Consider the following 18,638-nt stretch of genomic DNA (forward strand, 5'->3'; position numbering starts at 1 on the left):
TATAGTGCTTTTGCTTTTTAATCAAAAGAAATACAAAGCTTGTGCTTATTCACTCCGTTCCCGCCTGATGCACGCATCTAATGAATTTATCATCTTTTTCATCCCTAGTTGGTCTTTGAATACTTCAGTAATTTTCTGCCAATCATATTTCTTTTCTTTCTGCATTTGTGCTGTGGATCTCTCGGTTCTCAGATGTACCTATGACATTTATGTATTTCTATCAGGATTATTACATTCTCTTCAGATGGGTTCCTCTCTCAAACAACTCATGTCAACAACAAAAGTAGTCAAGATAGCAGACACCAACTTTTTGTGGTGTTAGCACCAACGAGGAGAGGAAGCATCTTCTTTTTGAGGGTTCGCTAAAAGATCAGCAGACAGAGGATTACGAACGAACACGAAATAATACCAACCGCGCAGTTCTCTCCCGCACGCCTATCGTTTGCGCCAGGGATAATTCTCGTTCGTTGATATTCGTCGACCTGTGTTCACTTCACTGTAAACGAGGCTTATAATTTTTTGCTACATTTGTCTGCTTATCCTTGCCATTGTCTTATATTTTCAGTTCGATGGGAAGCGACCAGATGATTTGTCTGCTTCAGCGGTTCCCCAGCCTGTCAGCTTCTCATAATCTCACTTACCCATCTCGCCACAGCTAACGAAATATTCGAACTATATCGGATTTTGTCCGTAACTGTATGCACCGACTGACAAAAAAAGTTAAGCACAGAGAAGGGGAGGATAAAACGGAATGAAACGTCACGGGTTAATAGGGCATGCGATGTTGATTGAATGATTTGAAAGTATTGTCAGATTTATATAAAAAAACTCGGCAGTATGAGCAGACTTACCATTACGACGTTACACCCTTTCTGGTCTCAACGCATGTAGTTGTTCGGTTGGCGGGAATGTCTTAACGCCATTGTATCCTTTTCTGAGGCAAGCTGGTTCACAGTTATTGTAACTGGTCCCTGATATTCTGGATACTGACGCTGGGTTAGATTGTCCCACGAATGCTTTATCGGTGACAGTTGTGGGGACTTTGCTATTCATGGGAGCATCTCAACATCGCGCAGACAGTTCGTAGAGACATGTACCACGTGTGCCCTGTTGAAAAATGCACCACAACACAACAAGGGAGGTAACACATGTTCTGACATATCGTTGTGACTTCGGAGTTCTCTCTGTTACTTTCAGACGTACCTGAAATCATACCCGATGGCTCCCACAGCACGGCGCCAGGACTTACACCGATGTGCGTCTCCAAAAATTGGAAGAGAGGACCTCTCCGTTGCACTACTGCCACTATCGTCGGTAGAGCAGAACCGCGATTCATCGCTGATCATAGTGCGATATCACTCATTTACAGTCCTTGTTTCCCGACCTCGGCTCCACTTTAAAAGCAGCCATTTGTGCTGTGGTGTTAACGGCAGCCTAAGCATGGGACGAAATTTTCACAATCCGGCAGCTGCTAATCTCCGACCAGTGGTGCAGGCTGACACAGATGTGACGAGGTCACGAGGTGCTTGGTGCACAATACGGCGACCCTCCCTCATCGTGGTCAGACGTGGTCGACCGGGCCCTCGACGATGAGTATGCCTGCCCTCGAGCTCACATCCAGCCCAAAATCGGACCATTGCCACATCCGAATGCTCTACATATCTGAATATTTTACGATTCAACCTGTCAGTCAAGTAGTGACCTATAATGAGGTCCCTATCAAATTCTGTCTGGCGCTGATAAGGCTGTCTCATACGAGTACTTCGCGTTTCCGTGTCCTTTTCAGTGGCCACTCGACATCTGACGCTGTTCATGCCCCTCATATACCCTGCCAGGCCTGTTAACAACACTAAACACGAACAACAATAATTCACCCAGGTGGCCGTTGTACTAGTATCTGTCACAGAGAATTGCAGCTCTGATCATTTACGCAATAGCCGATTGTAGATACGTGTACGAAGCTACTTGACATCCGACAATATATTCTGGGTGTTTCACTTTTTTTGTCGGACGCTGTCCATTAAATTATTTGAGTACAAATGTCACTGTAACAAAGTGTGAAATCTCTAGAAGGAATGGTAATGTTTTACCGTATTCACTTTGTCTCTCCTACAATTCTGAGCAATTATACTGCCTTATTGTGTGGAGTCTTCTCCTATATTTGTAATCCATATTATTTCATTAAGTCTTTGTTGATGTTTCTCTTCAACATAGTCAACTGCCGCTCGCTAAACATGGTTCAAAATGGTTCAAATGGCTCTGAGCACTATGAGACTTCACTTCGGAGGTCATAATTCGCCTAGAACTTAGAACTAATTAAACCTAACTAACCTAAGGACATCACACACATCCATGCCCGAGGCAGGATTCGAACCTGCGACCGGAGCAGTCGCTCGGCTCCAGACTGTAGCGAACCGCACGACCACTCCGGCCGGCCGCTAAGCATGTGAGTGGTATTTTATCTACTAGTGTAATTATGACGAATAGATGAGAAGATGTAGAAGATAGCTGCATGATCATTACCGTGTGATTTAGAGTAGACAAAAATTTAGACATTTGCTACCGGTATTCAAAACTTACATCTTCAAAGATTTATCTGCTATTTGCTTTTATGACCATGTCTTTTATTTGCTTTTATTTCATATTTACGATAATGTATGCACTGCTTACACACTTTATGAAACACTAATTTTACAAGAGTGATAAAAGTGTCTCGTTACAACTATCGAAAGTATGTAAAAACTTGAAATGGCACCAGCTGAGTAGTTGCACGAGAGAAGAGAAAACATTAATTTTTTAACGGCTAACTGTGTCGTAACGAAAATTAGAATTAATACGACAGGGAGCTGGAACCTGGCCAACACTTTGAGGAAGATGGCTGGGCAAACATTTGCTAAGTGTCGCTACAAGCTCTGATACGCTTTTACTTCTACGGAGCGTAAACGACAATGGAATATTTAGGAATGCCACCGTAATGAGTTGTTATACAATGTGCGCAATGGCGTGACAATTATGGAACTTTGTTCAGATGATGTAATGCTCGTTGCAATAGCAGGAAAACTTTTAACATCAACAGATGCGGAATATTTGAGTAATGGGGCCGTGTCTGCATTACGAAACAACAACAGATGACGTATCTGTATTGACTTCATTCGCTATCTATACAGGACTGCGTAGTCGCAAACAAAAAACCAGCCACGTTTCAGGTGAGTGGCGATGCGTGTATATTTATTGTTAATCGAAGTTTCTCCTAAAGGGTATGTGCAGAAAAGTTTTAATTATGGATGGCATTAATTTTGCTGAAACAGTTGGTTTCCATTTATTACTTTTTCGCAGTATCACTTTGAGGTTTCTGCTGACTATTGAGATTCAGAAGAACTGATTACTGAAGCTTAACTGATTACTGAAGCCATGCGCCTGCAACTGAATTAGTGGTAGTAGTAATAATTTTATTCATCCGTAGATCTCTTTTAAAAGGATATTGGACGTGTCTTGGTATTAAAATTTAAGAACAACAAAAATAAAGTTCATAATATTATTCCAAAAATAAAATACTTCAAGTACATAGACATTTACAGGCCACACGTCTAGGATGGCATAGATAGTCGGCCGTGGAACCATAGAAAAATAGATTGCATACGAAATGTTAGAAATAACTAGATTTACGAAACCCTTGCTAACGCATTAACGCGATCAACTGTTTTGTCTTAAATTGCTTGGAACTATATGTAGGCTACCAAACGTTACCAGCACATTGGAAGACTAACTCACGGTATTTATTAGGTTACCTAAAAATAAAGTCATGTCTAAATTCATGATGTTACGTACCTGAAAGTCTTGAAGCAGCATAAATTTTTTTGGATATAATTAGTAGGTACATCGGAAACAACAGTTATTCACTTACATTCATTTTACACAAATACCGTGCTTTAGTCAAGAGAGAGAGAGGTAGAGACCGAGACGCACGATCTAGCAAAATAAAAATATTGTTCTCAGTATTTACGTATGGAGGAATAGTTTCTGCATCATTTTAATAGTTTGCTCTTCAAATCGCTGTCAGTACCTAATTTTAAGGATTATTTAGTCTCATTAGCTAGACAAGCCAGCACGACATGTATGAGGCTTGGGTGCGAGCTGAATCGTACAAAATTCTGGGTTCGTTGGCAGAGCAAGTTCTTTCAAGTTAAAGGTCCCGTTATGCGTCCTTGAAGTTTACAGTTTCGCTGGAACTCGAACCGTGTGCCTGTCGACAACACTCGAATGTCACTCGCTATGGCATTTAGGAACACATAGTGTTAATTACTAAAAACTTCGAAAGTTATTACCCTTAAATTATTAAGCTAACCAAGCTCTCAGCCCCAAAATACGTTCAGTAAGCCCTCAGAAAGCATCAGACTAATTAAATCTTATACGAGGTGCAAGATACATATGAAACAACATTGACTGTAACAGTCAAATATGCTCGGGACAAGAAACCACAAGATACACAAAAGTAGGTGGTCCACACTGCTGCGTCTTTTGGTAGTGGTTTGCCTTGGAGATAACAGTTTATTTGCGTGAATATTGAGTTTTATGATATGACTGTTGCGATTCATTTTCACTAGTATGTAAGGACAGTACTAAAACCAGCGGAAAATTGCTCATAACGGAGCGCAAAAATGCGATTATGCTCCTGTATATTAAAAGACTCCGACTGAAAAGCGGGGTGCCAGTCGCATCGCTCTACAGTCCTCAACAACTTTCAAAATTTTCCCAAAAATTTTGGCTTGCGAACACCTCCACGCTCTTTTTAACATGCAACTGACCTCTCACACCCACAAGCACCTCTAACTGTGACTGTAATTTTACACCTCAGACCTGGTTTTATGTGCACAAAAATTTTGCATGTACTTCCGAACTACAAAAACATGGGGTACTCAGACCCGTAAGTTGAAAATGGAGGCACATTACAACATATTTCGTAGTGCTACGTCACATTGTAAACTGCTTTTTCGCCTCATGCCGGATTTTAGGCGCGTATTTTACATGTGCAAGTAGTGAAAGTTTGAACCTCTGAATCACAGAAATGGATAGAGATACCTGCGAAATTTTCAAAGAAGTTCGAGGTCGGGATCATAGGAATACATCTTAACAATTACAGCCATTTTTTGCGCATAGCCGTCTTGGAATCCGCAGTTCGGTTCTGGTACCCGAAAACCATGTTTTTTGGATGTGATATGGAAACATTACGGATCTGCATAATTCGTAAGCGATAAGACATTAATAATTGGAGAAAGCGTTACGTGTTGAAAAGCGTGTTGCAAAAAAAAAACGGCGATCTTCCGTCTATATTCTCATGCAGGAATGCCACAAACCTATGACGGACACTTAAGTGCTGGATGTTACCGTAGCAGAAGATCTGCACGTAAGACATCTCTCATTTCCAAGTCCACCTACGCCCACGGAGCGGAACCACTAAATCAAAGAACAACTGTAGCGATCGGTTGTGAATAATAATCGTACGTAGCATTCTGACAGTAGAGAAAGGGGTTGGAGGTTCCCCTGAAAACCAAGTCTGCCAACGAGTGCAGTACCTAGAAAAAGTTTGTGGGTGGTGACCTGATCGCTACTGGGTTGTGCCTGCTGTTCGCGAGCGTTGTGACCATGGTAACGTTGTCGTTAATCTCATAACACTACATTTCCACTGCACTTTATTACAAATCTGTGCATTTCATAACAATTTACACGACGTAGTAGTTTTTACCTACCACTGTGCTTCTTTTCGATAGCAATGACGTCAGTATAAAGAGACATTGAGCTCAAACTCTTCTTTCCCCTTCCGGCCTTGTGGGCTTACTATTCAACAATAGGCATAAATCAGAAGCCGTCGCGCCAACAGTGCATCCACGTCAATGACAGCCAACCTTTCCAGCCAGGATGACAGCCACATGTCTGTCGTTAATATCTTCTATATTTTAGTTTGAATTTTTGTGAGAAATGATGTTTGTATTATACTAATAAATAAACGCTTGGTCATCTTGCTTAGGCCGGAAGCTCCTGTTGCCGTTTTTTTGTGTTCGCGAATTTAATTTGGGTGTTTAAACTCCACCTTACGCAAATCGTAATGTATCCTTTTTTTCTGTTTGCCCAGACATGTTTCGACATCTGTGTCTTATCTTCTGTGGCTCTCCAGTCTGTTTCTCAGTCCCCTAACCCTTTTTTTCCTCTCTCTCTCTCTCGCTCTATTACATACGCACAAACACACACACATACACACACACACATCATTGAAGTTCTGCCCCAGCAGACAACCACAGTACCTTTCACCAAATGTTACAACACTGAAGGGAAAAAAAAAGTGAGCGGCGACAACATGGCGCCACGCCACAAGAATGGCTACATAAATGTTTGATCGAACGCGGTTTCTTGTACAATACGCCTGAAAGCAGGTGAGACAGAAATATAAAAAACAGGCGTGGAAAACAGTGTATACGAGGCAATAGAAAAGAAATCCCACCAGAAACGTACATCTCGGTGGAAAACGTAAATACAGCGACATAGCCAACCACTACTCACAAAAAGTATTTCAAAACTAGGTAAACGTCTTCACTACCGCTTTGTAGATGACTTCCTGTCAATACGATAAAATAGAATAGGAACAACAAGCCGACTGGTAAAACTTCATTTTCACTAGTAATGTAATTTCAGGTGAGGAATCGAAATAAACTAAACACTCGTGTATCCTTGATGTCTGCACCGAGACCGAACTGTTGATGAGTGCAAACATGATGCTTGGTCGCACGAGTCTCGTTTCAAATTGTGTCGCGTGGATGGATGTGTACGAGTATGGAGACAACGTCATGAATCCATGGACGCTGTATTTGAGAAGGGAACTGTTCAAAGTGGTTGAGGCTCCGTAATGGTGTGGGGCGTGTGGAATTGGAGTAATATGGGACCTCTGATACGTCTAGAAACGTCTCTGACTGGTGACACGTACGTAAGCATCCTGTCTGATCACCTGTATCCATTCATGTCTATTTTGCATTCCGACGAACTTGAGCCAGTTCCAACAGGCCAATGCGATACCCCACACGTCCAGAATTGCTACAGAGTGGCTGTAGGTACACTCTTCTGAGTTTAAACACTTCCACTGGCCACCAAACTCCCCAGACATGCACATTATTGAGCATATCTGGGATTCCTAGCAGCGTGCCACTCAGAAGAGATCTCTACCCCCTCTAACTCTTACGGATTTATGGACAGCTCTGCATGACTCAGAGTGTCAGTTCCATCCAGCTCTACTTCAGACATTAGTCGAGTCCATGCCACGTTGTGTTGCGGCATTTCTGCCTGCTCGCGGGGCCCTACACGATATTAGGCAAGTTTACCAGTTTCTTTGGCTCTTCAGTGTATATACGCAATAAAAGCGATAGAGAAATAAAAACTTACAAATTTTGCTACCATTGCCAGTATAGGACTCGTGAACATCACGAGACTCAGGTCAGTGTCGAAAGATAAAGTATTTGCTTTTAAAGTGCTACGTCTTCAGTAGAAAGTTATTCAATGAACGAAATTAATACTATTTTTTTAAGTTTGGAGGTTATTGAAAATGTTATTCAAAAAGCACAGGATTGCAACTACGAGTAAAAGCAGTAACAATGGTAATTCGTGAAACAGCTTCAATACAAGTGATAATTTTATTACAGAAATCGTTCCAACATTAGTTGGCGAGAGGTGAGCTTTGTAACGTTCATAAAGTCTATCACCACTTAATTTATGTTGGCGTTCCGTCGTCCGAGTTGCTGACCCGTAATCCACGATTATTTATTTTATTTATTCCAATAACTCTTTAGGTGGGTACGATAAACCAACATTGGTTTTTATTCTTTGTGTTTCATTTTCGTTGCTCCCAGACTTCCTTCATCTTTCGAGTGCGTCGCTCCTTTTCTTCCTGTGTTCACTTTCTTCCTTTTGCAGACTTCTCTCTTTCCTGAAATCCTGCCTCTTGTGTTGTTCCTCTAAAAAGTATTATGTTATTTACTGTTTTTCATATCTTTGTCAATTTCGTTGAACAATGTGGGTTTGGATTTATAGATGTTTAGTAAGTTGAAGATCTGCTTTGTTAGTCTGTTGCTATCCGTTCCGTATATGTGCCTATGAAGCTGTAGTCTTCTTTTCCTCATTATACCGGTCAGCTTTTCCGTTTTCAAATAGTGCTCTCCGTTTGATCTTATTTGTAATCAACATCGCTATTTCTTCAAAATCTCAGTATTTTCCTTAGTATTCTTTCAACTTTTTTCAGTTTTTTCAAGTTCTTCAGATTTGTTAGTTTAAGTGTTTCTGGTGCATGCAGTGTTTCAGGCCTTATCACTGTTTGCCTTAGCTTTGTATTCCAGGATGCAGTTTTTTATTATATATGTTTTTTGTCATATGGAATGCCCCTTTTTATGTACTCTATTTTCTATCGCTATCTTTTCTTATGTATTGCTTGTTATCCATTCTTCTAGGTATTTAAAACAGTTTGTTTCAGATATAGTGTTGTTATGAATTTGAACAATTGAGCAGGCATCATTGGTATTTGTGATGAAATGTGTTTTTTGAAACGATGTTTTTATTCCTATTTTTGTGTGCTTGATTCTGTAGTTCTGTAATTTGTTCTTTGGCACTATATATTGACTTAATATTTAATGCTATGTCATCTGCAAAAACGAGACAATCTATGGTGATTTTACTTAGATTTCTTCTGATTTGAACACCCTTATAATTACGGATTTCAATTCTCTCACTTCCTGCTCTAATATTAAGTTGAAAAGCTGGGGCGATTTAGCACCTCCCTATCTTACACTGATTTTGTTTCAAAAGGTTTTAATAGTTCCCCCATAAATTTTAATTTAGATTTTGTGTTTACTGAATTTCTTTTAATTATTTCTGTTTTTTTATTGTTGAGTCCGAATTCTTTATAATAATAATATATATCCGTGAATTGAGCCATACGCCTTTTTAGAAATCTACAAAATTATGACATATTTCAAGTTTCTGATTTTTCTTAACTTATGTTAGGTTCCTTAGATTTAGTATATGCTCTGTGCAAGACATTCCCTTCCTAAATCCTGCTTGATATTCTCCTAGTTGTGGATCGAGTATTCCTTCATATCTCTTTACAATTACTAAGGGCAATATCTTACACGTAACTGGCAAGAGAGAGATTCCTCTATAATTGTTAGGATCAGTTTTCTTTCCTTTTTTATGTGGTGGCTGTATTAATGTGTTTCCATTCTGATAGTAAGGTGTTTCTTGTCCAATTTTCATTAACGCTTTCTGTTAGACATAGAATGTTGTCACTCTGATGCTTTGTTATTTTCAAGTTGTTTTACGATTTCTTTGATTTTCTGTATTGTTGGTGGCTCTGAGTGTGGTTGTATTTGGATTAAGTTATTAAAATGAAATTTTTTTCTGGTGGATGACAGTTGTGTAATTCTTTGAAGTAGTCCGAACGTAGCGGTGTTGTTATGTGCAGTCTTCTGTTTTTTTGGATGTATAAACTGTAAACGTGGTGGTGTGTACTTCTTTAAACTATTTTTGAATGTTTTATAAAAGTTTCCTATTTTGCTCTCCTTAAAATTTGAGTTAAGTGACGTTCGTTGAACTTTTGTATGTTGCATTCTGATCAATTTGAGACTTTTTGATGCACGTTTCCTTGCTTCTATAAAATTCCTCCTATTCTTACCATTTTTGTTTGCTTTCCAAGCTCGTTGACATTTTTTAATGAACTCACCACAACCATTGTTTCACCAGACACGTTTCTATTTCTTTTTAAGAAGAATAATTTCTTCTGCAGTCCGAATAAAGTCTTTCTGAAGTTGTTCCCAACACTCAGGATTCTTTTCTCCAACTGTATTTTGTAATCATTTTCTCAGAAAACTTCGTATGTCATACTTTTTGGGTTGGTATTGGATCTTTTTTCTAAGTATTGGTCTAATCTTAAATCCACAAGTACATAATCCATGTAATTATTCCTGTTGTGATTATCCTTTTGATAAGAACCCATCGTTTGTGGATGCAGCAAGAATGTGCGATATTTACGGTCTGCTCTTGAGTAACGCATCTGCAACAGGCAACAGAGATCAGACGTTCTTCATTCAACCAACAAGTGATATATTCCGACGTCAGAGTGTTTGTTAACGACTTCTAGTGACATTTCGAATTTTGTGGCTTCTTGTCCGATTACGACTCGAAGTCTTCATGTATTACACTCCACAATATGAGAGTACATTAATATATTTATATTTTAATTTGGCATTCCGCAGTATGCACCAAAAAGGTCACGTTGCTTACACTGGATACCGTAGACGCAGCAACCACGTGACTTGGCGATCTGCGCATCGCATTTTCAAGATTAATGTCCGGAACGCCAGTTCATTATGAGAATCAATCTGATACGTGTAGTTAATAGCCTCGTTGTCCTCGGTGCACACTGAAATCACATGTGTAAGACCGATAAAAACGCAGTTTCATAGCGGCAGCCATGAATACAGCAGTCTCGCGCTCGCGCGACTTAACAGTCGCTCTCTTACCCGCTCTATGGATACAAGTACATTTTTGCCGTATCATCTAGCGACCTCTCGATACACTCCTAAAGCCCAATTGATCTCGCTTAGCATTACACAGAGTACAATGTTTTACAGTTTCAGACGAAATCACAATTTCATGTTGTCATGTTCTTAAGAAAAGAATTAAATAACATATTAATAAAAAGTGCAAACAAACAGCATAAGTAAAATGAAAACAATTTCGCAGATAGCAACTGCGTAACTTAAACAGAAATAAATTTACGAAAGCTATACATCAATAATTCTCTACAATATATGAAGAAAAGACAAAGAAAGAAACGCAGAAAGAAGAAGAAAAAATATACCGTAATGTTGTCGTCTGTTCGCAGCACCTGACTTACTGTAAACAGGCTCATTACTTGAGTGTAAGAGTTGTACAATGAACGGAAAATATGTTTGTCCTCTCGTGCGTTAGTTCTGCGGGGTCGTTGTGACCCTGAATCGCACTGAGTAACGTCCTCCTGAATCCATCGAACTAACATTCGCATGAGTCTAGGATGCAGACCAACGTGAGCAGCAGTATCGCAGAACGATAAACTCGTGTCGATACCCCACTATCGAATTTTTACAAGTGCTGGTAGATTTTTCTTCTTCTTACACGAGACACAACACTATATACTTACAAACAAACAACTTTCAAATATGATTTCTCCGTTAAAACCCGCTACGTAATCTTTCATTATCTTTAGATGTATCTACTTGATATCGTTGTACTAAAATATTAGGTTGGTGCATAAGTTCGTGACTTGTTTTTGCATATTGGAATTTCGTGTGCCTTGGGTTTATATATGGACTGTCATTTTTTATTTGTAGTTCACTTTGCTATTTAAGTTTATATATTGTCATGCTGTCATTTGGAGATAGTGAGTGACGCTGTGGAAGCTAGAAAATGAGGCGCCAAGTGGATAAATAGAAACATTTCCGACATATTCTTCCGTTTTGAGTTCGGCAGAGGCGTGAGAGCAGCAGAGGCGGCCAGAACCGTTTGCGCCGTGTATTGGACTGAGTACGGCAAGAAAAAGTTTTTCTCGTTTTCAGCAAGTTCGTTTTGACATTAGCGACTCTCCACTTCCAGGAAGACCTTCGGTGTTTGATGAAGATCGTATAAACGCAGTAATCCATAATGGTCCACGTCAGTGTACTTGAGAACTGGCAGATGTGATGAACTGTGATCATTCTAGCACTGTGCGACATTTGCATGCAATGGGGAAGGTTAAAAAATGTGGGTTATGGGTACCGCATGCTCTAAGCCAACATCAAAAAAATCAGCAGGTGACCATATGTGCATCTTTGTTTGCTCATCATCAATAGGCTCGTGAACAACACCGACCATTTCTGTCTTGTATCGTTACTAGCTCCAAGAAATGGTGTCTGTTTGCAAACATAAGGAAAAGAAAGAAACATTTGAGCCCAAACAAAGCAGTAATTCTCCGTACAAAGACCTGCGCGCATCAACAAAAGATAATTTTATGCATCTGGTGGGACAGCGACGGTGTGGTGTGCTACGAATTGCTTCCCCGAGGTTTAACCATAACTGTGACATCTTGCAGACGCAATCGCAGAACAACGACCAGGAAGACTGCGTGAAGTGGTGCTGCTCCACGATGACGCCCGCCCGCATTCTGCTACACGGGAGCTGGGCTGGGAAGTCATCCCGCAGCCACATTATTAACCTGATTTCACGCCCTCAGATTTTCACCTTTTCTACTCTCTATCGAACAACATTCAAGGAACTTTCTTTTCGGATGAAAATGCGCTCCGATCATGGCTCGACGAGTTCCTTCACCTGAAAACCACGTGATTTCTACAGCTGGGAATTGGAAAGTGATCCCAGCGTTGGCAGACTTTTGCAAACAGTGAAAGAGGATATGTTATTGATGATTAAAGTCTCTGTGTCATGTATCTGTTGTGTTTATTAAACTTATGGAAAAACGGTAAGTGTTTATTCACCAACCTAATATTATGTAGCACCCACGGGAGACAGCCTAGTCTTTTGAGTTCGAAACATAACAATGGGGAAGTTACGAGACAAGTGGTACTGGTCGCAAAGGCGCGACAACAGCCAAACTTTGGAGGGAGGTTACATAAAATGTCAGAGGCTCCTATTCGCATCGGGGAAAATACTGACCAGAGGTGCCAGGGTGGCGACGGTCTCGTATAGTGATAACACCATAAGCTGTTAAAACAAGAGGGGTAATTGCAGGCAAGCAGAGGGATAATGGGAAAGAGTCTTTGTGACGGGCACCTATACACCATTACGAACCTATAGCGAGCCTAAGACATGATTTAACGAGACGCTTCCCTCCCTGCCTCCCTCCACTCAGCCTCCAAAGAATAGTGGACTTAGAGCCAATGAGGTGAAGGCGGTTCGACAGCACGTCTTGTCACGGACTAGCTGGGACGAAGGGGAAGACTGAACAAAACCCGGAAGTACGATGCTCCATGCGGTCTATTACAGTCAGAGTAGTATCAGAAGGTGCAGTCGAAGAGAGTAGTCAGGCAGGCCTAAGCAAAGTTATCCACAGCAGTTTCAGTGCAGCTGATGGAATCCTAGTCGTTTAGCCCGGAACATCTGCTTGTATTGTCGTGGGTAGGGGGCTCCGTTAATGCTGACAGTTTCATTTTAAGTAGAAGAAACGGTGTCTCTTACGCAGTGTCCCTGGGAAAAGACTTGGTCTTGGGTGGGTGCAACCCTTTAGAACAAGTATATCAGGAGTTGATACTGTATTTTGAATAAAATCAGAAGTTGTAAAACACTCGTAGTGTTTATCATTTCAGAACTCATTCCAAGCCTTAGCTTTTGTAATAAGTTTATTTTAGCGACATAGTTAGGTCAAAAATCCTCCTCACTTAGGACAACCGACTGTTTCTTTTCTTCGCGAACCCTGTCGTCCAAATACAACGCTCACTTTTGGGGCGGGACAGTCATTTGCATATCCAATTACAGATGTACCTTTAACGTAATTTTATACAAACAATTCATAACGGAAATCTTGAAGTAGATAAGTAATATAACAGAAAATGTGTTACGAAGGTATGATGTAACTATCTTTTTAAATAGTAGTTACTAGACGTCAGCCCTTACGTATGATGGCAAATAAATATATAATAATTAAATATCGAATCTCAAAGTGCACTTCACACCTCATCGCCATTTGTTGCATGCCGTTTTCATTATGTTGCAGTTATAATGGCGAACCCTGTAGTGATGCTGAAGAACGAGAAGCAGCTAGGCTTCGTTCTACGGCACTCTTTCCAGTACTTCGAGAAGTCACCCGACAAGTCCACAACACGAAGCGAGTAGTGGGATCTTACGGAGGAGCGTGAAACCGTTGTGGGGAGGGTTGTGAAGAGCTCGTATTGAATCGGAACGGATATTAACGGAAATTTGGTCAAGTACGATCTTCGCATTGCACTACAGCCTTACTCGTCGAAAACTAACATCAGTGCTGATATCAGAGAAAACACAACTTTCAGTACCTCAGTCACCTCAAATGTGTCATGGAGACAAAAATGGAACCGTGAAGATACTTCACTAGAATTTCCGGGTTAGCGTTTAGGTACTTTCGATTATTTATTGCAAAAGATGGCCGTCTACGTAAAACACTTTTGTCATAGGAAAACTTCGAAAGTTTGAGTCGAACCTGAAACAGTGCTCGAGTTGCCTCATTGGTTAAGGAGATGGCTCTTGATGAGCGCAGATTCGGTTTGCCATATTTCTCTATTGTCACGAAAGATGAAAGAAATAAAAGGAGTACAAACATACGTTAAACTCTGATACAAAAATTGCTCATAAGAGCTTCGTTGAAATTGGAGCTAACCAGTCAGGTAAGAACCTATCTTTGTTAAATAAGAACTATTCAGCTATGAACCAAATGTCAGAACATTAATGGCGAGGACGATATCGGGCTTCACCCTCCGATGAAGTGGTTAACACTACCGGCAACGAGCGTAGAGATCTCGGGTTCGATTCCTGACAACCGCCTCAGATTTTTCTGCAATTAGAGATCTGCATGGAGTCTATGCAGATCCGCCCGGACAAATGAGAAATTGCTTCATAAAATAAGTTGCGAACTTGACTCGTAAGGCGACGAAGCCGAATAAACTCAAAGGATTTCACAAGGTAAACACACATTATAGTTTTATTTTATCGTTATTTGTTCGTGTTCTGCTTTGTCACTGTAGAGCGAAAATGTCTAAAACAGCCTGGCCATCTGCTTATACTGATATGGTACTGGAGAATTCCTAGGCGCTATATCAGCACGCAAATGGATGCGTACATTGGTGATATCGCAGATAACAGAGATTCGAGGACTGAATTTTAACATGGACCCTGGAAGAACAAGTTTCGTTGCGTGCAGATAGATAAGTTCAGAGTTCAAAGTGAAATCTAGGATGATATAGAAAGATAGAAAGGGAGCCATTATCATGACGGCCGAAGTGACACTACACAATAAAATTTAAAATGTTCTACAGGAATGAAGATACTATAACATTTATTCTATCGCACGCGATATGAAGCTATTTGGCTCCTAAACAATACAAGAGCGGAATCACGAATCATATAGCGTATTGGGTCATGGGATCATAGGTATACTAGAAAATGGGACAGCAAAACGACGATCTAAGCGAACAGTAACTGATGAAATAGTTCGCCATGGTAGCTGCACGGTCAGCGTGGCGGAATGCTAGGTGAAGAGGCCCAGGTTCGATTCCTGGAGTCGGAGATTTTCTCCTGCTCAGATGACTGAAGCATGGCGATATATATATATTCAGTCATCTGAGCAGTGTAATCTCCATTACTATACGATATACGACTGTAACTGATGGAACAGAATCATGTGCAAAGATTCCTGCACGTCCTTCTACCAGGTATCAGGACAGAAATTATGGAGACGTTTGAATATGGGCTGACGGACTTTGAGTGGGGCAAAGGCAAGATATGCCGCTGCAGTAAGAGTTTTGTAGAAGTGTTGATGTGACAAACCATACAAAATTTAAGAAAAATATATGTAAGATCAACACCCTCTTCTCCGTTGTATGAATAGAGGGAGAGAGAGACGCAGGGTGCACACCGGAGATAGTCAACCTTTTATACCTACCGCATACTTTCTGTCAGTAGTAAAATTTTCTAACCACTCACCGTTTCCACACTATAGGAGATGCATGTAAGTAATTTGCTTCATAAAGTTTATAAAGGACAGTTAAAGTAATTTAAAGCTTATAATAATAATTACTTACTAAATACTTTACTCCAAAATTTTACGAAAACCTGATTAAAATATTCTTAAACGCCTTATCGCCCCCATTGTGAAAGCTGCAACGCCCACTAGTTGGCGATAGGGACCTGGTTGACTATCACCCACGCGGGATACGGTGACCGATGCGCAGTGATCAATTTTCGTCCAGAGGGTTGAGCGAGATCATTTGTTCATTTGGAAGTGGAGGCCGACAGCACTCGCTTTCCGCCGGTCGGCTATCCGCTGCGATGACAGAATCGAGGCGCGCGCTCTGCAATCTTTCTCAAACGACTTTACAAGAACTGTTTGTTAAAAAAAAAATTTTTTTTCTGTTACTTAAAGCTTTACATGTCAGCTTCAAGATGATGTGCCCTTCATTTCGTTAATAGTGATAATTACTGTGATATTTCCAATTAAGTAAGACATTATGCAAAATTCCAAAAAAAATTTCAATGCAATATAGGGGCCAATATGATTTTGCGTTTGGTGCATAGTACATAACATGTCGTTGTACATGAAATTTAGCTAACACATTGAATTTCCCTTTAGATTTGTGTGGAGATCTCTATCTGTCACCAGTCTCGAGAAATTGATCTGATGCATCACACTCATTAGCTATCGCGTGCAGAAGCGATAAAGCCAGAATTAAATATCCACAACATTCCTCATATTTCTTAAACAATTTGAGATATCGAAATGAGATTTTGGCAAGAGATAGCACCCAAAAAGGAGAGTAATTTGCCATATGGTTATTATCTGAAACTTCATTATCTACCGTTTTATTCCACTAACTACAAACTTTTTCTATAAAAGAGAGTAAGTTTTAAGGGCCATCGATAACTAGTGAAACGAGTAATGCAGTGGGTTTTGGAACAATGTAATTGAAGATTTTGCAAGTTTATTTTCGTATCGAGTATGTGCTTTTCCATATGCTGTTGACCTTACTTTCCCTCAGTTCCCCAGTTAGTAAACCACTGTTTCAGAATTCTCTCTCGCAATTGCGTCTGCACAACATTTTTGTGAGGTGACATTGTGTAAACTCCGCTGTGTCTCGGCGAAAGAGGCAAATTTTAACGTGGCAACAAGAGAAATGTAGGTTGCACGCACCTCTAAAGTTACAAATGGTTAACAAGACAGACTAAAATAAACTACTGTTTTTGTTGGATTTGCGATGGAACTTTTTTTTAGATGCGAACCAAAGCATAGGTGACAGTAGATCTCTTTCGGTGGTCATCATGCAAGTGTGGACATGGAGGGACTCTACTCAATGTTTACCAAAGATGTGAGCGTAAGCTTCAGTTTGGAATAGCACTTTCCCTCCAGGCCTCGGCATTTCCCCTACGGAACCAACCCGCAGCCCTCAGTACTACTGCTCTCCCCACACTTGCCCTGCCGACTACGCACCTACCGGCCATGTTGATCTGCGTGCACTCTGCACGGTTCTCGCCCGCCTTGTCGCGCAGAGGCAACTGGTCACATTACATTGCTAACCGCTAAGGTGCTTAAAGATACTAACAGCACCGGAAGTGGTTAGAATTCTGTTTCTATGTGGAAGCAAAGTCAAAGAGACAGTAGTTTACCAAATATTAATTACTTGTAAATAGCAGTGATACAGTGATATTATCGACGAATGGTGTTGCGTAGACTGTCAGCACTGTAGGCTGATGACCACAAATCATCTGGAGCTAAGGTAACAGTGTACGTTGGCCGTGCTGCTGTCGCCGATGGAATGGTGTTCCGTGATTTATGCACGTGTTAAGCCTACCGTACGTAGCTGTGTAACTTGCTAAGCCAGCCGTTATCTTAAAATTAATGGCTTCGCTTTTATGTTACAGCGCCAGTTAAAGCGTAGATAAATTAGAGAGACGACTAATGGACAAGGCGAATTACTAAGCTTGGGATATGATGCGATAAACGAATAATACTGGGTCCCTGACAATGTCTGTAGTGCTACGTAACAGTGGTATGCGATGACCAGTTATCGAGATGTTCGTGTTTTCTTCACGTCACATAATCATGCAAACGTAAAATATCTGTATTTAATACACGTAAGGGCTCACATATGTTGATGTTCCACTGGTGATAAACGTCTCCTGTTTCAGTGTGAATGACCTTACGGCGTGGCATCAGTTAACTGCTTCTCTTTGACTTAATTCGCTGTTTTATCACTTGTCATTTCACATTCCTTGTGGAAGCTGTTTGTCTCAGAGCTTGTGATGCACATTATATTGTCTGTTAGATGAATGCATTGTCTGTTTATGACAAGGAAACATGAGACGTTACTAACTTTGTAATACTTTTGTTATGTTTCCTTATATTTTATTATGCAGTTTTTGAAGATGGTTTTGCGGAAACATGTTATTAACAAATATCATTCATGCCACCTACACGGTTTAATGTACGCCACCTCAAAATATATTAAATATCATCAAAAACTTAAAATGTCTTCCCAAACCTCGCTTTTTGTCAAGGAACTGGTTCTTAAACAACTGAAGAACAGAGGTGACAGATTAGAAGCAGTATATCATTTCCAGTATGAAAACTGAAAATAATTTTTTGACTTATCTTGATAGATGACGTTGAATACGTTTTGTTCACAATGTCGGCATAGCACACTGAAGGTAATTAAGATTTCTGCTGGAATGCAGAAAAGTACTGGGTCTGTTTTAATACTAGTACAATAAGTCACAGGTGTTCATATTCGCTATTAACGTATTTATTCCATAATTTCCAAATGATTATCCCTTAAATAAACAATTATAGACACAATGCAACATGTGCGTGAAACAAAGCCAGCTTTCACATCTCA

This window comes from Schistocerca piceifrons, chromosome 1 (genome assembly GCF_021461385.2).
Source record: "Schistocerca piceifrons isolate TAMUIC-IGC-003096 chromosome 1, iqSchPice1.1, whole genome shotgun sequence".
Taxonomy (NCBI): domain Eukaryota; kingdom Metazoa; phylum Arthropoda; class Insecta; order Orthoptera; family Acrididae; genus Schistocerca; species Schistocerca piceifrons.